This window comes from Patella vulgata, chromosome 1 (assembly GCF_932274485.2).
Source record: "Patella vulgata chromosome 1, xgPatVulg1.2, whole genome shotgun sequence".
NCBI lineage: Eukaryota > Metazoa > Mollusca > Gastropoda > Patellidae > Patella > Patella vulgata.
This window is the reverse complement of record NC_065879.2, coordinates 18,597,573-18,616,677: the sequence shown is the minus strand read 5'-3', so window position 1 is coordinate 18,616,677 and position 19,105 is coordinate 18,597,573. Positions and strand designations below refer to the sequence as shown.

General features: G+C 34.6%; 1 long non-coding RNA gene across 1 annotated transcript in view; it reads left to right on the top strand.

The window, feature by feature from the left end:
• Window positions 1–1,087: 1,087 nt before the first annotated feature.
• Window positions 1,088–19,105, top strand: part of LOC130014438 (uncharacterized) — a 63,961-nt gene continuing 45,943 nt past the window's right edge. Inside the window, exon 1 of the long non-coding RNA XR_008789442.1 lies at window positions 1,088–1,163. This is a non-coding gene — a long non-coding RNA (uncharacterized LOC130014438). The remainder of the gene's footprint in view (window positions 1,164–19,105) is intronic.

Here is a 19,105-nt window from a genome sequence, read left to right as displayed (position 1 = left end):
ACACAAATAGTATAAAAGCATCCGATTTAGATGAAAATTAAAACAAGTATCACTATTTCGTGGATGAGTTAAAATTTGGAGCGCATTGGTCCCCTGCCTTTTACACGAAGTGGAAATATGAATGAAGTTTGTAGACCTCCCAAGGCGACAATTTTTGTCCAATTGATAAGATCAAAGTTAAACTATGTGTTAAGGATCAAAAGTTCTTGGATGAGTTCGACTTTGGTAAGCATTAGACCTTACATTCTAGAGCTATAGCCCCTGCTTTTTATGCAAAATTTGAAATATGCATGAATTTGTTGGGGAAACTCAACAAAAGTCTAGAAGTCTCACTTCGTCACTTCCATGTAAAAATGGTAGACCCCCCCCCTCCACAATCAGGAATTGCTTCCGCCAGCCAGCCCTGTGAGCTCTGTTGATTTTACCTGTTCTCCATACATTTTCTGCAAAGTATGGGCGTATCTTGCATGGCAACCGCTTGTTTCAGTTGGTCATAACTGATAGCAGTGAATTATTTGATGGGTAAAGGACATACGGAAAGAGTGAAAAAACTCTATCCCGACTAGAGGTCTCACTTCTATGTTAAAATCAAGCGTCGTTGTATCTAACCGCATAATTACTTGCGTGCAATAACCTGGAGCAAGGAGTACTTGCGACAAACAATACTGCGCCAGGCCTGATTATGCAATGAAGAAAGTATCATAATAAACCATTCTTATCTTTTGTAGAGGATTATTCTTCAAAAGCAGGAGTACCCATAACGCAAGGATTATTTAAAGGATATACAGATGTTGAAAGAGTTTGCCAGAAATGTATTCTTGCAATTAATATGACATCCGATGTTTATTGCCGTGATAGCACAAGAGGTGCTTACCATAGATATCGGTATTTCAACAGCAAGACACAAAACTGTTCAGGAATGTCAGAATGTTCTACGTTTGAAAGTCAACCGGCATGCTGCCATTCTATATTCGACCAAGAAGATGAAGTATGTGTTGAGACAGCCAGATCCCGTATCCTTCGAGAGTTTTCAAAAGCTTGTTTTGATGTCAACCCGTGGAAATGTGGCTTTTGGGCCTATCCCGAACTTACGGCTGGGGTATTTATGGAGTGTAACTCAAGGGAAGTTGCAGTGTTGGAATTCCAAATCTACTGTATAGACGGTGAGTAAATAAAGCAGTTAGCCGGTGGGTATAATGATTCGTTTGCCATTATTTGCCTATTCCGTAACATCAGGGGTGTTCAAATCAAACCCATTTTGTGCCTTTACTGAAGGTACGTAGGCTACTGAAATATGCATTTATGGTGGATTGGGCGTGGCAGACCAATGGTGACATTTTACCTACTCACAAGTGGGTTCCAAGGAACAGCTTGACACACATTGTGTGCTTGTAAGTTAATCCACTGCTAGTATTGTCAAGAGTACGTCTGATATCACTGACTTGTCATGAAAGAAGTCTCTGAAATGTTCTTTGTTTTATAAAAAGTTGTCTTAGCATCCGACATTAATTTTTTGACCTTCTTGGACTGTGTTTGGAATAGTTGTCTATCAACTTCAAGACCTGCTTTTACACATTTTCTTTCTGCTTTTCGTCTGAGATTTCTTTCAGAGTGAATGACATCAATATACCAGGTGTTTGGATGGTTACCTTTACTTTTGGGGGACTTTACAGGTGGCTAATTCCAGCGTGACAGACGGGACAGAAAGCTGACCAAGTAAAATGCCAAGCCCATTCTCCACAAAATGCTAAGGATAGAAGGGAATTTAAACATGGTATTTCCTAGCAAAGACCGTATAGTATCATATAAAATATGAAACTTTTCTCAGTAAAATAATCTCTAGATGTCATTACATAAAGAATGAGCGTGACAGACGAGACATTGATTTACATCCATTTTTCAAAGGATTTATTCAAAACAAAAATTCTATCTCAGATCAAAATTAAACCAATTTGTGATAATGATATCATGTTTCCTATAAATTAAGAAATGTCTGGGACAAGGATGATACGATAGTAATAAGTTGAAAATGTACTGTCAGGGGTGAGTTTTCATGTGTGACAGACGGGACAAAGCCATTGTGACAGACGGAACATATTTGGACAAGAGGACGAGGTGGATGGTCGAGTGGTATAATGCATGCACTTTGGGTCATATGAGGTTATTTCGATCCCAAGGTTGTACATGACAACTTCACTGGCCACAAGCCCACCATCGTGGGTTTCCTCCGGGTCCTCTAGCTTCCCCCTACTGCTAAAAGCCCATATACATGTAATAATAATAATAACTAGAACTGCGATGCAGTAATGACAGGTTTCTCTGGTGCCACGTTACCCTTGAACTTATGTCACTTCCGGTGCCAGTTACCCAGCAATATCAATTTCATTTATACATTTGTTACCATGTGTTACAAATGTCAAAAAAGTGATCCTGACAAAATTTGTTACTAACTTACCGCTAAGTTAGCTGACTTTTTAATGGGAAATTTCTCGACAAAGGAAGATGCTAGAAGGAATTTTTAGACATCTATATGATCGTATTGATCCAATCTATATATGTCCATTGGAATCAAATATCATAATGTTAAACAAATGATAAATATAACTCACTTCAAAGCAATTGTTTTGAAGGCTAATAATACAGTTTTTGCCAAAATTACATTTATACTTCCGGTGGTAATAAAATTGTTAAATTAATTCTATGAAATTATAAATGGCATAAGACACTTTTATAGACCAAAACCTTGAAAAATGACTTGTAGAATATCGTCTATTTCTCTGCAACCAAACAAGTTAGAAACCATTTTGTGATATCTGTATAGTCGTATGGGTTCATTTTATTTGTTGATTGGAATCAAATATCATAATTTTAAAAACATTACAAATCAGACTCATTTGAATAAAATATCTGTTTTGGGGGCAAAAATACATTTTTTGGCCAAATGACGTCATTTTCAGTGAAAATGTTAAATTGGATTGGCCTAGTTAAAGGTGGCATGAGGCATCACATGGTAACAAAAATTGAAAATCGAACGATAATTGACTCTCTTACATTCAAAATAACGTGAAAAGTGTTGCATGCAAAATTGCCTATTTCTCGGCAACTGCGCATATTACAATTTAATTATGACATACATTGTCCTCGTATGGATTAATGCTACAAAATTATGAAAATTGCGTAGAAATAATTTAAAATATGAAGACGATGAATGGGTTGTAAATACCTGATTTTTACTCCTTTTTTTTCACCCTTAAATCAAAATGGCACAAATACAAAACCGATATAAAAAAAACCCCAAAACTAAGGCCGACATATTTTGCGCCTGTAGTAGGAGCATTCATCTTCATTGATAAGATTTGTAGAAATTAAGATTTTTCCTTAGGAAAAAGACCTCCCGACCTGTCAAAATTTAAATTTTAGGCAAAATTACGTCACTTCCGGTACCGACAGAAAACATTATAGGTAGAAAAAAGTTGAGAATTTGCACCAAGGAGTATATGAGCTTTTGTTTTATACAATTACAAATCAGGCAATAAATAATTAATTTAGAACCCATAAACTGTAATAAAAATGCGAAAAGTCTTAAAAAGTGATCCTGACGAAATTGGTTATTTCTTTGCAAGAGAAGATGCTAGAAGCTATTTTTTGACATATTTATGATCGTATTGATCCAATCTATATTTCCATTGGAATGAAATATCATAATGTTAAATGAATACTAAATAAATATTTGTTTTGTTGGCTAAAAATACAGTTTTTGCTAAAATTGCATTACTTCCGTAATGTTAAATGTTAAATTAGTTTTATGAAATCAGAAATGGCATAAGGTATCACATGGTGAAGATTTTATGAAAATCGAATAATAATTGACACTGTTATAGACCAAAAACCTTGAAAAGTGACTAGTAGAAAATCGTCTATTTCTCTGCAACCTTACAAGTTAGAACCCATTTTGTGGTATCTGTATGGCCGTATGGGTTCATTCTGTTTGTTGATTGAAATTAAATATCATACTTTTCAACAAATAACATATATGACTCATTTGAGAAAAATATCGGTTTTGAAGGCTAAAATTCATTTTTTGCCCAAATGACGTCACTTCCGGCGACAGTAAAGGTGTTAAAATGGTAAAATCTAGTCAAAAGTGGCATTAGGCATCAAATGGTGAAGGAAAATTGAATAATTGATTCTTGTACTGTAGGCAAAATAACACGAAATGTGACTCATGCAAAAATTGCCTATTTCTCGGCAACTGCTGATATTACAAACTAACTTTGACATACATTCTCTTTGTATGGGTTATTGCTACGAGGTTATGAAAGTTACGATGAAATATTTTGAAATATGAAGACGGTGGATGGGTTGTAAATACACTTTTTTTCGCCTTTTAATCTAAATGGCCCGAAAACTAAATCAAAATTAAAAAAACTGAGTCCGATGATTTGTGCCCCTTTGCATGGCGCATGCTTTTGGTAATATCAAATTTTGAAAAAATAATATTTCCTTTCGAAAAGTTGTACCTAACTGTCAAAATCTGTCAAAATTGCAGTTTTTGCTGATTTGACGTCACTTCCGGTAACAAAAAAAATGTCATTTTGAACCATGCAGCACATGAACTTTCTTTTGTACAAATCGAATAATAAATAATTAATCGAGGACTGAAAAACTGAATTAGCCAATGGTGGCCAAGGAAAATTACGGACACAAAAAAAGTTGACATTTTTAGTCAAATTGGATAACTCTTCAACCCTGGGTAATATGCCATATAGAAATATTCATAAATAAAAAAAAAAATTGTAAAATTTTAAATTTTCGAAATTTGGCGCTTAATATCTACGAAGATTCTTTGACAATCAAAAATCAAAAGTAGCACAGCTATGTGCCTGGTCTCTGGCTATGTCAAATTAAAGGCATAAATTGTCCTGCAAACAAAAAGTTGACATTTTTAGTCAAATTTGATAACTCTTCAACCCTGGGTAATATGCAATATAAAAATATTCATAAATAAAAAAAAAAAAATGGTAAAATTTTAAATTTTCGAAATTTGGCGCTTAATATCTACGAAGATTTGTCGACAATCAAAAATCAAAAGTAGCACAGCTATGTGCCTGGTCTCTGGCTATGTCAAATTAAAGGCATAAATTGTCCTGCAAACAACTTTGTCGGCACATAAAAGGTCAAAGGCGAAATACGAAATTTTGAAAATTTTCAAACACCAAAAAATCAATCTTGATCCCGAGCTATCCTGAAATGCATTAATTTCAGAAATAAGAGACGCATTGAACATATTACGGCCTATTTTGTTTATTTTCACGTCTGTTGAAGTGGATTTTTCACTGTTCTTCATATTCAATTTCAAATGGAGACCATCAGTTGACTGAAAATCTTCTTTTTTTTTTTGCTAAAACTCTTTTTTTTAATCCGATCAAAATGGAAGTAATTAAGTCATGGCTGGTAATGGGCGTATTGTGTCCAAATTTCATGGTTTTCGGACAATCGGTGCAGGTGTCGTGGCGAAATTCCACTTTTTTCGCACTTACTTACTGAAGCCGTAAATGGTGGAAAAAGCCGAACGATAGGAACCGTGTGAAGAACAAACAACCTGAACGAATGCAGGTATGGCCTTGAATTTTTCAGGGCACCTAGGTACCAACGTGAATAGTTCCTCGCCGGAATTTGGTAGTCATGGCGCATGCGCGAAGTCAAAAGAAATTAAGGTCGATTTTGGGTATATTTCGGAGTGGTTTGGTAGGTGACGGTGGATCGGGGACCCAGATGGATCTAAGATGGCGGTCATAATACAATATTATAATAACGTTGAAGAATGAGCAAATTTTCGCGACCGGGGTTGATTTGCTCGGCCCAGGCAACGTTCCCTTGGTCCGATTGCCTTCAAATTTGCACGGAATGTACCTTGGGATTCTAGCTATCACATATTAAAAATAGAAGAGTGTGGAATTCCGAGAACGTTGAAAATAAATTCGAAACCCACCCCCACCCATCAAAGTTTTTTTGCTTAAAAAATTGCCATATTTTATCGAATTTTTATTGTTCTTGATATCTGAGCATTTTCTCCTTTTAATATGTGATAAATATCATTGCGGCGCAGCCAACCGCTAGACATTCCAGAGATTTGGACCACCGGAAGGATGCCTCAGCAGTCAAAAAAGGTCAAAATAGGCGATTTCGGTTTCTAGTGTCGATACATTGTTGCGGTCATTTTAAAAAATTGTCTTTTAAGGATAATGTGTATAGTACTAATACCTATCACATACGAAAGAGGCGATAAAATCAATATTAAATTCCGAAAATCATTTTTTTTGCTAAAACTCTTTTTTTTTAATGGGATCAAAATGGGGGTAAAGCACAGAGTCCGGGGTGGTAATGGGCGTATTGTGTCCAAATTTCATGGTTTTCGGACAATCTGTGTCGCGCGAAATTCCACTTTTTTTCCCCTTATGGAAGCCGTAAATTGACTTAGAAAAAAAAAAAGACGAACGGCAGGTGACCTGGGTGCCAAGAACAAACGACTTGAACGAATGCAGGTATCACCTTGAAATTTTCAGGGTACCTAGGTACCAACGTGAAAAGTTCCTCGCCGGAACCTTTGGTTCCAGTGTAGCGCATGCGCGAAGTCAAAAGCAACTAAATATGTTTGTTATGAAGGGATTTTTTTACAAAATGGACCTTCGAAACTTCGGCTAACCCCCCATTTCCGACATCAGCGCATCAAAAAATTGTCTCCAAATTAAAATCGAACACCTAGTTCCATCTCTATTTTCTTGTTTTACTTTATGTACCCCCGGGAAAATGGCCACCGCTCACCCCCCATGGGTCGGGCCCTAAAATTTCTTGTTTGGAATTGTGCTTGGGACCATAAGCCAGATACCCGGTAAGTTTGAAGTTGGTGTGCACGATAGTAGGGTTGTGACGCGCATGCGCGGGCTTACACTCGAAAACAACCTTGTCGGCACGGAAAACATCAAAGGCGAAATTTGAATTTTTGAAATATTCAAATACCAAACATTCGAGCCGTATCCCGGCTATCCTGAAATGTATTAATTTCAGAAATAGGAGACGTATTGAACATACTATGCCCTATTGTGTTTGTTTAGAAGACCGTAAATGTCGATTTTTCGCTATTTTGCATATTCACTTCAAAATGGCGGCCATCAGTTGACCTAAATCAAAATTCTGCTCTGAACGTTTTTTAGAAAATATAACTCCCATGTCTGTAAGTGCAATATCGCAAAAGTTTTTAAGACTTTTCACGTTTCAAGATGAGGGCATTTCCGGTTCGATCGACAAACTCCATATTTTGTATATGAATCAGTAATTTCTTGTCTAGTATCGAAAAAAAAAAAATTAGGTCATTCTGACCTATATTTCCATAATTTTTTGAAATTTTTTTTTCATTAATTTCATTAAGGGGAGATAATTTAGCAAATTTCTAATCATATTTTTGAAGTCGCATCGGTAAGATCTACTTACATGCTAAATTTCATGAAAATCGTACAACTAGTATTAAAGAAGTTGTCAAATTGGTCATAAATACCGGTTCGAAATCACAGCGACGAATTTTCAAAATTCGAAAATCTGAATCTGCAGATTTGAAGTAATTGTCTCAAGGTACTCAAAGAAAAAAGATTTAGTAAAATAGGTCAAATAGTCACAAAGTTACAGCATTGTAAGTCAAATGCATTCGTTCGTAAATTTCGGTGATTTCGGATTCGTAAAACATTTTGAAAATATATTTAATCAACAGCCGCCACCCATTTTTGGGGGGATAGGTAAAAGTTTCAGAAAGATCCTTGAACTAATGTCACTTCTGGTGCCACGTTATCCTTGAACTTATTTCACTTTCTAATGGCAAATTTTAAAATGGGAAAAAATCTATAAAAGTAATCCTGACAAAATTGTTTATTTCTCGACAAGGGAAGATGCTAGAAGCCATTTTTGGACATCTATATGATCGTATTGATCCAATATGTCCATTGAATGAAATATCATAATATTAAACAAATAATAAATAAACTCACTTAAAAAAAATATCTATTTTGAAGGCTAAAAATACAGTTTTTCACCAATTGACGTCATTTCCTGTGGTAGTAAAAATGTTAAATTGGCTTGATCTAGTCCCAATTGGCATTAGGCATCAAATGGTGAAAACAAATTGAAAATCGAATGATAATTGACTTTTACAGGCAAAATAATGCGAAAAATGACGCATGCAAACTTTCCTATTTCTAGGCAACTGCGCATATTACAAATTAATTTTCACATACATTCTCTTCGTATCGATTATTGCTACGAGATTTAGAAAGTTACGAAAAAATATTTTAAAAAATGAAGACGCTGAATGGGTTGTAAATAGCTTAATTTTACACCTTTTTTCACCTTTTAATAGAAATAGCTTGAAATCGAAATTAAAAAAACTGAGTCCGATGATTTGTGCGCCTTTGCATGGCGCATCCGTTTAGTAATATCAAATTTTGAAAAAATAATATTTGCTTTCTAAAAGTGGTACCGAACTGTCAAAATTGTACTTTTTGGTAAAATTATGTCACTCCCGTTGCCTACAGGACACTTTAACAGTGACAAAAAAATGAAATTATGGAAAACGGACCTTTATGAACTTTCTATTATAGTATATAATTTATACATATCGAACAATAAATAATCAATTTAGGATCGAAAAACTGAATTAGCCAATGGCGGCTAACCCGAATTACTGAGAGAAGAATTGTTCACATTTTTACTCAAGTCAGATGACCATTTAATCCTGTGTAAAATGCCATAAAAAATATTCATTAATAAAAAAGTTTTTTGTAAAAATTTTAATTTTCAAAGTTTCGCGCCTAATATAAGCGAAGATTCGTCGAAAATCAAAAATCGGAAGTACCATAGCTATGTCAAAATATACCAAATGTTAAAATCTGTCGATTATTGTAGATTATTGTAAATATTACGGCGACATTTAAAAAACCCGACAACTTCGGTAATTTCGGACATTTCGCATTGTCACAGAATGTTCGAAATAGGTTTTATCTCTAATTCATGCTGACTTTCCTGTGAAACCAGAGATATCGGAGAGATACGCCAAGTAGTTTCTGAGATATGGTCAAGTGTAAAATAAAACGGTCAACATGTTGATTTACCAAAAATCAATCATCACTAGAACTGCAACGCAGTAATGACGGGTTTCACCGGTGTCCCGTTACCCTTGAACATATGTCACTTCCGGTACTGATGAAACCATTAAACAGGTTTCCATATAAGCATTGCACACATCAAATAAAATGTACGCAGAATCAACCAAATCCAGCAATATCAATTCATTGTATACATTTGTTACATGTAAGTGATCCTGACAAAATTACATTACTTCCGGTGAAAATGAAAATGTTAAACTAGTTTTATAAAATCAGAAATGGCATAAGGCATCACATGGTGAAAATTTTATGTAAATCGAATAATAATTGCCACTTTCATAGACCTAAACGTTGAACAGTGGCTTGTAGAAAATCGTCTATTTCTCTGCAACCGTATAAGTTAGAAACCATTTTTGGGTATCTGTATGATCGTATTGGTTCAATCTATTTGTTGATTGGAATCAAATATCATAATTTTAAACATGTTACAAATCAGACTCGTTTGAATAAAATATCTGTTTTAAATGCTAAAAATACAGTTTTTGCCAAAATGACGTTACTTCCGGTGATAATGAAAATCTGGAATTACTTGTATGAAATTGGAAATGACATTAGGTATCACAAATACGACTCATTTGAATCAATTAATTGTTTCGAAGGCTATAAATACAGTTTTTGCCCAAATTACGTCATTTCCGGTGACATTGAAAATGTTAAATTGGTTTGACCTAGTTAAAATTGACATTACGCATCAAATGGTGTCACTTTTATGAAAATCCAATAATAATTGACTCTTTTACAGGCAAAATAGCATAAATAGTGACTCATGCAAAATTGCCCATTTCTCGGCAACTTCTCAAATTACAAACTAATTTTCACATACATTCTCTTCGTATGGATTATTGCTACAAGTTTAAGAAAGTTGCAAGGAAATATTTTAAAATATGAAAAGCCTGAATGGGTTATGAATAGGTCATTTTTTCGCATTTTTTCGCCTTTAAATCGAAATGATCCGAAAACGAAATAAAAATTCAAAAAACTGAGCGCGATGATTTCTGCACCTTAACAGGGCACACCCTTTCAGTCATGCCAGAATTGAAAAAAATAATATTTGCTTTCAAAAAGTGGTACCGAAGTGGACAGGAAAATGTACCGGTAACAAAAAAAATGACATTTTGGACCACGGAGCATATGAACTTTGTTTTATACAAATCAAACAATAAACTAGAACTGCGATGCAGTAATGACGGGTTTCACCAGTGCCACGTTACCCTTGAACATATGTCACTTCCGGTACTAATAAAACCATTAAACAGGTTTCCACATGAGCATTGCACACATCAAATACAATGGACGCAGAATCAACCAAATCCAGCAATTTATTTTATACATGGCTTACATGTAAGTACTCCTGACAAGATTACAGTACTTCCGGTGATAATGAAATCAATTAGTTTTATGAAACTAGAAATGACAGTTTACATGGTGAAAATTTATGTAAATCAAATAATAATTGCCACTTTTATAGACCAAAAACCTTGAAAAGTGACTTGTAGAAAATCGTCTATTTCTCTGCAACCGTACTAGTTAGAAACCATTTTTTGGTATCTGTAGATCGTATGGTTTTAATCTATTTGTTGATTAGAATCAAATATCATAATTTTAAGAATATTAAAAATCACACTCATTTGAATAAAATATCTGTTTTGAAGGCTACAAATACAGTTTTTGCCAAAATGACGTTACTTCCGGTGATAATGAAAATCTTAAATTACTTGTATGAAATCGTAAATGGCATTACGTATCACATACTGAAAGTTTTATAAAAATCGAATAATAATTGACACTTTTATGGACCAAAAACCTTGAAAAGTTACGTGTTGAAAATTGCCTATTTCTCTGTAACTGAACAAGTTAGAAACCATTTTAGAATATCTATATGATCGTATGGGTTCATTCTTTTAGTTGATTAGAATCAAATATCAAAATCTTAAACAAACAATAAATACAACTCATTTGAATAAATTATTTGTTTCGAAGGCTATAAATACAGTTTTTGTCCAAATTTCGTCATTTCCGGTGACATTGAAAATGTTAAATTGAGTTGAACTAGTCACAATTGACATTATGCATCAAATGGTTTCACTTTTATGAAAATCCAATAATAATTGACTCTTTTACAGGCACAATAGCGTAAAGAGTGACTCATGCAAAATTGACCATTTCTCGGCAACTGCGCATATTACAAATTAATTTTCACATACATTCTCTCCGTATAGATTATTGCTACGAGTTTATGAAAGTTACGAAGTAATATTTTAAAATATGAAAACGCTGGATGGGTTGTAAATAGCTTAATTTTACACCTTTTATCACCTTTTAATTGAAATAGCCCGAAAACGGAATCGAAATTAAAAAAACTGGGCCTAACATTTTGTGCGCCTTTAAAGGGCGCACCCTTTCAGTTATACCAGATTTGAAAAAAATAATATTTGCTTTCGAAAAGTGGTACCTAACTGTCAAAATTGTAGTTTTTGGTAAAATTACGCTACTTCCGGTGCCGACAGATAACTCTATCAGTAACTAAAAAAATGACAATTGAGACAACGGAGCATATGCACTTTGTTTTATACAAATCGAACAATAAATAATTAATCTAGGACTGAAAAAATGAATTAGTCAATGGCAGCCAAGGAAAATTACTGAGAAAAAAAAAATCAGATTTTTGCTCAAGTCAGATGACTCGTTAATTTTGCGTAAAACACGACTAAAAATATTCATAAATAAAAAAGTTTTTTGTAAAATTTAAATTTTCGAAATTTGGCGCCTAATATCTGCGAAGATTTGCCGAAAATCAAAAATCAAAAGTAGCGTAGCTATGTGCCCTGTCTCCGGCTATGCCAAAATGTAATAATAAGAACTAGACCCGCAAGCAGCACTGAACCGGCTTTCAGGAATCAGACAGGAAGTGTGTCATACAATAGCCCATTTATCGAGCTACCAAACGATACTTTAGATGTTTTGATCCGGTCACACCCAACGGTGAAATCCCGATTGTTGCAAGAGCACCGATTTTTTTTACTGTCTTTTTTTTTTTAAATATCGAATATTTATTTGACTACTTCCTGTTTACGGATCATTATCGGGATAGATTTAACAAGTGGTATGGGAACTTAATGTCCTGTACCAGAAGTTTCAGAAAGATCCATTGGACAGTTTTACCTCCCTTATACCATTAGAAGCAGATTTACAGATATAACGATTTTTCGACTTCTTTTCAAAGATTGTGGCCCTTTTGGACCATTTATGCTATATTGAGGCTTTTAAATTTGGATTCACACCATAGACCACTGTTAGGACTCTAAGTAACAGAAGTTTAAGAAAGGAATTAAGAGAAGTTTTCGAAATAAAAGCGTCTGAATAGGCTCCAAACAGGAAAATAATAGATTTTCAGCGTTCCATTATATGTTGCCTAACCCGCGAATTTTTACCATTTAGGTCTCATAAGATTGTCCATTGTTCGAACTATCCAATGACACTTTAGTTGTTTTTATTCGGTGAAATCTGGCGTAGTAATCACTTTTTTCGCAAGATCTCCATTTTTTTAATTTTTACGTTTTTTTTTCTCAAAATATCCGAAATTTTTTCGACTACTTCTGTTTTTTGGATCATTGTCGGATAGCTTTAACAAGTTGTTTGGTTACTTTACCTTCTGTACAAGAAGTTTAAGAATAATCCATTCAGCTGTTTTCCAAAGAAAGAAAATTAGAAGATCATTTTCAGTAATCTAAGGATTTTTCAACTTTTTTTTCCAAAGATTGAGGCTCTTTTTGGGCAACTTATGTTATTTCAAAGGTTTTATTGTTGGACTCACGCCATAGCCCACCCATAGGACTCGGCGTTAAAAAAAGTTTCAGAAATATCGGAGTTGTCGTTTTCGAGAAAAAGACGTCTAAAAAGGCTCCAAAAACGGAAAATACTAGATTTTCGGCGTACCACAATTTATTTTCTAACCATCGAAATCGTACCATTGAGATGCCATATAATAGTCCATTAATGGGGCTATCCAAAGACACTTTACTTCGTTTGGTCCGGTAATATCTGACCGAGAAATCCAGCTTTTCGCAATAGCGACAATTTTTTTACCTTTTTTTTTCATTTTTTGAATACTTCCGGTATGGAGATTATTGTCGGAATAGTTTTAATAACCAGTTTGGGCAATTAAATAGCGGCAGGGCTCTGTAATGATATATTACAGTATCTGATTAGTTAAAATGACCCTGAGAAATCGTATGTTCAAAGGTGCCAAAAATGCAAAAATGTCAAGATATCGAAAATTAAATTTCAGTAACTCAATACATATTATACATCGTTAGAATTGTAATTAGGTCAGCAATCAGAATCTGTAATCTTTTTGTAAAAATTTGTTTAAATAATAAAGTAATAGAGCATTTTGCAAAATTTCACGATTTTTCGACTTTTTTCGATTTTCAGTCCCTTTTTTAATCGTATTTCAGACATTTCAAAGTCTTATTGGATGGCATAATTCACAAGATTATCGAATGGACTCTCGATAGAGAAAGTTAAAAAAAAAGTTGCGGTTAAGATTTCGAGATACAGGCGTCCAAAAACGCCCCAAATCAGAAAATACTTGATTTTCGGCTTGTCATATTTTGCTGCTTGGTCATAGTATCCGTATAAATTGGGCATCATACGACAGTCCATTCCTCGGGCCACTCAACGAAAGCTTAATTCGTTTAATCCATTGATATTGGACGGAGAAATCGAGTTTTTCCCCAAAACACCCATTTTTTGCTTTTTTTTCGAAATATCTATCATTATTTCGACTGCTTCCGGTTTCCGGATCGTTTTTGAAATTGCTTTATGCAGCGGTCTGACTATATAGCTTTATGTTCCAGGACTTTCAGAACTATCGATTTATCCTTTCCCAAAAATATAAGGGTTGGGAAATGGGCAGAAAATTCGAAAAAAATCGAAAAAAATCGAAAAATAAAGGGCGATAACTGGGAATGAAACTTGTATTTCTGGAATCGGATGGTCTTCAGGTATCCAAAAATGTAGGTCAAATTTGAAAATTTTGAAAAATAACAAAAACTGTCTTTTAAACAAAATTTTTCATTTTTCGAACGCTAAAAGTCAGTGACGATGTTTTTTAATTTTTATGCACCGCACGAAATTCGACCACTTCCGGTCGGCGCAGAAGTTTCAAAAATAGTTTATCAAGTAGCCACCACATGGTTTCCGATAGGAAATTAGGTCCCATATCGGTATCTGTTACAGGCACTGAGAAATAGGCTCCAGCGAAAAAAAAAGTAATAATAAAAACTAGACCTGCAAGCAGCACTGAACCGGCTTTCAGGAATCAGACAGGACGTGTGTCATACAATAGCCCATTCATCGAGCTACCAAACGATACTTTAGATGTTTTGATGCGGTCACACCCGACGGTGAAATCACGATTTTTGCAAGAGCACCGATTTTTACTGGGGTTTTTTAAATATCGAATATTTTTTCGACTACTTCCGGTTTACGGATCATTGTCGGGATAGATTTAACACATTGTATGGGAACTTAACTTCCTGTACCAGAAGTTTCAGAAAGATCCATTGGACAGTTTTTAAAAGAAAGGAAAATTAGAAGATATTTAACAATATTTAGCAAATAATTGGTAGTCTGATGCCAATGTCTTATCTCCCTTATACCATTAGAAAAAGATATAACGATTTTTAAACTTCTTTGGACCATTCATACTATATTGAGGCTTTTAAATTTGGATTCACACTCTAAACCACCGTCAGGACTCTAAGTAATACAAGTTTAAGTAAGTAAATAAGAGAAGTTTTCGAGATGAAAGCATCTGAATCGCCCCCAAGACCGGGACAAGACCGAGATATGGAAGAAACGATTCATTTATACTATATTGAGGCTTTTAAATTTGGATTCACGCACTAGACCACCGTTAGGACTGTAATAAACAGAAGTTTAAGAAAGGAAAAAAGAGAAGTTTTCGGGATGAAAGTATCTGAATAGCCCCCAAAAATGAAAATACTAGATTCGCAGCGTCCCATTATATATTGCCTAACCGGCGAATTTTTACCATTTAGATGTCATATACGATCGTCCATTGTTCGGGCTATCCAATGACACTTTAGTTGTTTTGAAATCTTACGTAGTAATCACTTTTTTCGCAAGATCAACATTTTTTTACTTTTTTTTTTCTCAAAATATCGGATATTTTTTCGACTACTTCCGGTTTTTGGATCATTGTAAAAAAAGTAAAAAAAGTTTAAGAAAAATCGTTGTGTTCGTTTTCGAGAAAATGGCGTCTCAAAATGCTCCAAAACGGAAAATACTAGATTTTCGGCGTACCATATTTTTTTTTCTAGCCATCTAAATCGTATCATTCAGATGTCATATGATAGTCCATTAATGGGGCTATCCAGCGAAACTTTAGTTCTTTTGGTCCGCTAACATCTGATGGAGAAATCAAGTTTTTCGTAAGAGTGCTATTTATTTTAACCCTTTTTCTTCATTTTTTGAATACTTTCACGATTTTTCAACTTTTTTCGATTTTCAGTACGTTATTTTACCTATTCCAGACATTTCAATGTCTTATTGGATGGATTCTCGATAGGGAAAGTTTAAGAAAAATCCTTGGAGCAGTTTTCGAGATACAGGCGTCCAAAAACGCTCCAAATCAGAAAATACTTGATTTTCAGCATGCCATATTTTGCTGCCTGTTCACAGTATCCGTATAAATCGGGCATCATACGACAGTCCATTCCCCGAGCCACTCATCGAGTTGATATCCGACTGAATCGCGTTTTTCAGAAAAGCACTCATTTTTTGCGTTTTTTTCAAAATTCCTGACATTATTTCGACTACTTCCGGTTTACGGATCGTTGTTGAAATTGCTTTACAAAACAGAATGATCATATTGCTTTATGTTTCAGGACTTTCAGAAACATCAATTAATCCTTTCAAAAAAATATAAGAGTTGGGGAATGGGCCCAAAATTCGTAAATAACGAAAAATAAAAGGCGATAACTCGGAATGAAACTTATATTTCTGGGATTGGATGGTCTTCAGGTATCCAAAAATGTAGGTCAAATTTGAAAATTTTGAAAAATAACAAAAATGTCTCGTAAACTACGTTTTTTCAATTTTCGAACGACAGAAGTCCAGGACGAATTTTCGAAATTGAAAAATGTGAGATAGCCATTGTCTCGGAAAAGAATCAGGGTTTCTGAAAATGTCATTTGTTTGAAAATAGGTAAATAATTGACGAAACCACGGCTAATTTTCAATATCGCGAAAAAGTACAAAGTTCGGTCACTTCCGGTATGCGCAGAAGTTTCAAAATTGTTTTAAGGAGTAGCCACCAAATCGATATCTGTTTTCGATCATGGAGAAATAGGCTCCCGGGATAAATAATAATAATAATAATAACTAGAATTGCGCGCAATGCTGAAGGCTTTCACGGTCGCAAAGGCGTCACACGATCGTCAGATATATGACAAAAGACTATCCCCACCACTCCCCCCCCCCAAAAAAAAACCCCCCCAGCACTCTAGTATAACTCAGATATTGACCCCTAAACATGCTCCAACTCGTAAAAATACGCTGTTTTCAATTTTCGATCTCTTTTTTGGGGCTACCCATGACAATTAGAAAAAATGGACAAGGGTTTCACACAATACACTACCCAGTAGAATCTCGATTGAGCAAGTTTGAAAGAAAGCATTGGCGGCTTTTCCGAGAAAAGTAATTATATAACTGTTAAATTAAACAACGGATAACTCCTACCTCTTAAAATGATTTATATAATTAGTAAATAATTATTATTATCTAATGATTGTTGTTTTGTGACATATATAGTGTAACCAATATATAAATTGTACTTTTATAATCAATATGATACTGTGTATTAGTCGTGTTTCTGTTCTTATGATTTGAATTTCTTCATGCAATATTTGTAAATCGCCAGTAGGAATAAATTTCTCTCTCTCTCTCTTTTCATTCACATATATATCACTCCGGGTCCTCCGGTTTCCTCCCATTGCTAAAGAAATGAACCAATTGAACCATATGTTAGTCCCGAAATGACCTACTTGTGTCGAGTGGACGTTAAACCCCATTTAGGGTCGCGTGTCCAAGCTCGTGGGTTTTCTCCGGGTCCTCCGGTTTCCTCCCACTACTAAAGATCCCTAGGCGCAAGCCAATTATTGAAATGAAAAAAAAATAAATCATATGTTAGTCCCGAAATGACCTAGTTTGTGTCGACTGGACGTTAAACCCCATTTCTCTCTCTCTCTCTCTAACCAGGGTAATTATATAACTGTTAAATTAAACAATGGATAACTCCTACCTCTCAAATGATTTATATAATTAGTAAATAATTATTATTATCTAATGATTGTTGTTTTGTGACATATATAGTGTAACCAATATATACATTGTTCTTTTATAATCAATATGACACTGTGCATTAGTCGTGTTTATGTTCTTATGATTTGAATTTCTTCATGCAATATTTGTAAATCGCCAGTAAGAATAAATGTCTCTTATATAGATACGTGATGCTGGCTGTAAATTACACGGTAGGTTAGCCTTTGAGACTGATTGTAAATCGCCAGTGGGAATAAATGTTTTTTTATACAGATACATTATACTGGCTGTAATTTGCACGTTAGGCTATAGCCCTTAGGACTGCGCTGTATCATACGGTCTGTCATTGATTCAACTGGCTGGGTTTCGATTCCCCGGTTGAACGTAACAAGGAGTATGTCGCCTGTCCAACCTCGTGGGTTTTCTCCGGGTCCTCCGGTTTCCTCTAACTGCTAAAGACCCCTACGCGCAAGCGAATTATTGAAATAAAAAAAAAATAAACCATGTTAGTCCCGAAATGATCTCTAAACATGCTCGTACAGCGGCTCTAGTCTTCTTTTATATAGAATTCCAACCGCAAAGGGATCTTTTAAGGTCACAAGAATGTGTACACGGGACTTCGGAATCGCCTTCATGTCAGCTACTCAAATATGTAACTGGTTCAAAAATTGATTGAATATTCAATGAAATATCGCCAATTTTCTGGTTTCGTGCACGTTAAAGATTTGACGTCACTAATAAAAATTTAATATTAATTACAGATAGAGTCCATGCTCAAACAACGTCTTACCTTTAAACACAGGTGAAATATTCGATACCTATGTACGATACTACTACAATCATTTAATAAATTGGACTTTCTTATAAACAGCGCGAGCCGTCGATTTCTGTCCAGATGATTACCGGTATAAGATAATTTTGACACAGAAGCAACAATATTAATTCAAAGTCTAAGTATTACACACAGCTATCAACTATTTCTGTTACAGGGTCATTATACCCATATTTTAGATAGAAGAAAACACTCATAGTTGAAATAATTTTACTTCAAATATCATCACTGATAAAAGCACTCTTGAATTGGCTCTATACGTTGACAAAACGTACAGATTGTATCCCCTCTTATGTTTCGCTTAACAATGAAAGGTGTCGTGTTCAATTTTCGACCCCTTTGTTCTGCTACTCCTGAAATTTGGAATTGTTGTACAATGGTTTTATATATAACACTACTGATAGGCCTCTCTGTAGAAGAAGTTCCCAAAAAATATTATGTTGACTTTTCGAGAAATAGACCCCTAAAAATGCTCCAAATCGTAAAAATTCGACGTTTTCGATTTTCGATCTCTTTTTTCGGCTACCCCTGACATTTCAAAAAATGATATAATGGTTTCACACAAAAGACTACAAATTAGACTCTCGATTGACAAAGTTTAAAAAACCCAAATAGGCTTATTTTTCGAGAAAATGGCGTCTAAATTTGCTCGAAATCGTAAAAAATCTTACTTTTCAAAGTCCTATAACTTTTTCAATTTTTGATAGAAACT